The sequence below is a fragment of the Egretta garzetta genome, unplaced genomic scaffold, assembly GCF_000687185.1.
Source record: "Egretta garzetta isolate BGI_Z169 unplaced genomic scaffold, ASM68718v1 scaffold215, whole genome shotgun sequence".
Classification (NCBI taxonomy): Eukaryota; Metazoa; Chordata; class Aves; order Pelecaniformes; family Ardeidae; genus Egretta; species Egretta garzetta.
Window position 1 is genome coordinate 3,115,278 of NW_009259719.1, and position 4,028 is coordinate 3,119,305.

Below are 4,028 nucleotides of genomic sequence, written 5' to 3' on the forward strand. Positions count from 1 at the left end.
AGTCTGTAAAAACCAAACAGCCAAAACACTAACAGTCAAGTTAATAAAGTAGTGTTCAAATGTAACAGAATTTCAAAGTTAAATAGCACTGTTTCAGGTTTCATTACTGAAAAGTTTATAAACCTTCCAACACTGTTGACAAGAATGATACACGTTGCATGCCAGAGAATCTTAAAGATGTCCAAGCTCAGCCTCTCTCCAGGTTAATACAAGTACATTTTCAGAAAGGAAGGGACCAAGGGAGATGGATAAGTGTATAAAACAGTTGGAACTGTGGGCAACTACTGGCCTCACTACACCACATCCCTACGGAAAAGGGTAGAGATGACAGGTATTACATAGCATGCCAGGTATGCACATTTCTTCTGCAGCGAGATGAAAACAAAGGCTGTGGCATTCTGAAACTCTCCGTCCTGCATGAAGACAGTTGCTGGCTGCGCTTGGGCCTGTAATTCACCTGTGCAGTAACAGCCAATTCTGTGATCAAAAGGCTGAGGAACTAAAAGCCAAACCAAAACAAACCAGTACAATCTACACCTTGCTGTTCTTAAGAGACGCGTTTCTCCCCTTCACCACTCCATAGTGAAAGGGAGCAAAAAGATCTGTCCTTTTGTCCTCACCTCAGCCTGTCAGTCTGTTCCTTAGCTGGTGTCACCCACAAGGCTGATGACTATGCATCCTGCTGCACTGCCCGCATCGCTGATGAAGGTGCTTAACAGTACCCACCTCAAAATCAACCTCTTTATCGCTGTCCACCTATTAGACTTCAGAACACTGATCACTGCTCTTTAAGCCCAACTATCCAGCCAGTTCTTCCACCCAGGTCGCTGCCAATACCTCTCCGTTTTGGCCAGAAGGAAGTTACCAGAGGCTGTGTCAGAATCCTTGCTCAAGTCAAGGTAAATGACATCCACTGCTCTTCCCTGTGATGAAATGACTGACTCTGGACAAGAAGGCAATCAGGTTGCTCCGGCATAATTTGCCCTTAAGCTTAAATGAGATGCTGACTCAGTGTTCTTGCACCTTTTTGCACTTGGAAGCAATGTTACACGTCACCACGAGGATATCGAATAGCTGCCTTCCACTGAGACAAAAACCCAAAATGGTGAAGAGCAGAGAATGTACCTGTAACTCTGCACAGGCTGCATTTGCCTTTCCTTACCTAAAATACTGGTTGGGATGCTTGGATGTACACACAGGAGTATCGCTTGCAAGACCCACAAAATAAACACTTTAACTCTAGTAACATTTTAAAAGCAAGAGAACTGTGCTCTGGTTTTAGGTTTACACTAAAACTAATGTCTTTCTTACAAAAGAATTGTAAGTATATAACTTTTTCCCCCGAAATTATGGTTGCTAAACACTTGAAATTGGAAATTCTCTTTCTTAGTCTTCTCTAGGCTAAATAACTGTAGTTTCCTCAAAGAGGAAGGGAAGGAACTTATGGGACCTGGGAAAAAAAAATGAAAGACTGACACAATTAGTCTGGACATCAGGAAAACCTCTCTGATGAGATTAGTGAAAAACACTGGATCGCACTGCATATGAATCGTGGGGGGGTATTATTAGGAGTTCTTGCTACATCAAAGACTTGTCTTGAAATGACTGAGACTTTAGCGAAAAAGACCTCCATGCTTCAAGGGGAGATGGACTAGTTTTCTGATTTTCTGCTTTTAATGATTTCCAAGGAGTACATGTTAAGCCTCTATAAAGTATATTATTTGACCATTCTTTTGACATGAAATTATTTTATTTAACTTGAACTAGAGGCCTGGTTGTCTTACGAATATGATCATAGCACATAATGTCTAAAAGATACTTAAATAAAAAAATATATATATAATCAAACAGCATCATCAACACAATAAATCACTTTAATGGTGGTTCTAGTTTATAAAACAAGTGGAAAAGGGGGGTGGAGGAGGAAAGAGTTGGAGAATTGAAATGCTTGCCAGGTGTGGCAACATGTATCATCCTAATAGCTGTGACTCTCCCATTAAAGGAGACATACATGAAAGAATGCAAAATAAGAAATTACATAGTACCATAACCACTGAATTATATACTCATGACCTTTAAATCTGAATATTAATAAACCTGAACTTGTAATCTTACAGGAATATCATGTAAGGTTTTTGGATTATGCTTATTCTCTAAAACTGAACACTGTTGAATAAAAGCATTTCTATGTTTTATTGTAAAAGTACCAGTTATTGATGTTCGGACTTCAAACTGGCATTGCATAATATTGATGGAAAGAAAATAACCTGAAACTGTAAACAAGTTTTGGCAGACTGTTGCTTAGCAAAAATTAGAGGAATTGTTTACGCATGTTTCTAGTAAAACTTTACATCATCTTGCATGTTCTTTAAGATGCTTTCATCCCATAGATATGAGTAGGTACACTAGAAAATCCCGGTGATAAGCTGCACAAAGAAATCACCTCATCAGAATTCAGTGAATTGTTAAGCACTCTATGTCATCATATGTACGGTAACGTGAGGGACATGAGATAGAGCCTGTACTATCAAGCCTCCTGCTTTTATATTGTGCAATGCCTAACGCAAAGAAGTCTGAGCAAAAACTCTCTCTAAATGTATATATAAACACTGAGTATGAGTGTAATATATGTCCTAAGTTAATATTTAAATTGCACTGCTTTGCACAGCAAAAGTTAATGTAACAGCATTTGGTTTCTGTCTAAATAAACACAGTGGTTAGATTTTTATCCTGAGACAAGAGGAAATGAATGGGTTTTGCCATTTTAGAAAAGCCCTCCCTCAGATGCACAGTAAGTTTCATATGATGTTCATATGCCTCAAGTTAGTGTCTGCAACACGTCTAAAGGTGCAAAACTCCAGTCCATAGTTCAGCACCAAACAACGACCTAGGCTGATGATCTTTTTCAATGTTACAGCATGAACACATCAACCCGGAAGTCATGGCAACTCCTAAAGAAAGCAAGTTTCTTCTTTCTTCAAGCAACATTTGCTGCCATTTTCATTGCACTGATTTCAAAAAAACAGAAATGACCTAATGTAATACAAGACTACAGAATCCTAGTTATGTTCTTCTAAGAGGTGGCTACCCAGAATTCACCTGAAATATTAGGTTGACTGAAAGATGTAAAATTTTGTACCTAAAATAGTAGAAGATATCAGCAAATCTAATAGTCTAAGCACATCAAACTCATTGGGCTGAGTTAGGCTTTGCTAGTCTGTATCACAAATAATCTCAAATGAAAGATTCTAGAATTTATAATTATGTTCCAATATGTAATTTTTTTTGCCTGTACTTCCCAAATGACATTCCAGTCTTAAGTGCTTGGAAAAAAAAAAACAAATGACTTTTTAGGGATCCCAAGTTTACCTCACATTTGACATTTCCTATAAATATGAATAGTTCTGACTTCCATATACTGAGAACAGTCCTTCAAGAGATAATTTTGTTAAATTACTATTATTACAACACCACTTTCAAAATTCTTCCTCTTCATGAGAGTACATCAGGATTAGTCTCTGGGCTAGAGACCACACTACAGGCTAGACCTCATCTAGCATCTAGTATTTGAGCTATATGGGGCGTCATCCTTTGGCAAGCAGTGACACACTTTCTGCATGGCCTTCTGCTGGTGCCGTTTCTAAGTTGTCCCTCTACCTGCTCCACCTGATGTAGATTTGTTAAAACGATTGTCATTTTAGCAGTTAAAATTCCCTATTAAGCAAGTGAGAGTTTCTCTTCCAGTGGTTGAGGAATCAACACTACCAATGCATATGCTGTTACCATATAGGAAGTCTTCCTCATCTACATCAACACTGCAGCAAAACAAGGATCTTAATTCAGAAGCTTGCAGAAAAAGAAAATATATCGTAAACTTTTTTTTTTTTTCACGTCTAGGAAGAGTGGTACAAAGTATTCGCTGTCATTGCTGCCAGCACGAGACACCAGTGCAATTGAATAAAGCATTGCCTGCTTAATTAGTAGTACTAAAGAAATGCCAATGCAATATATGGCATCACTGACAAAGG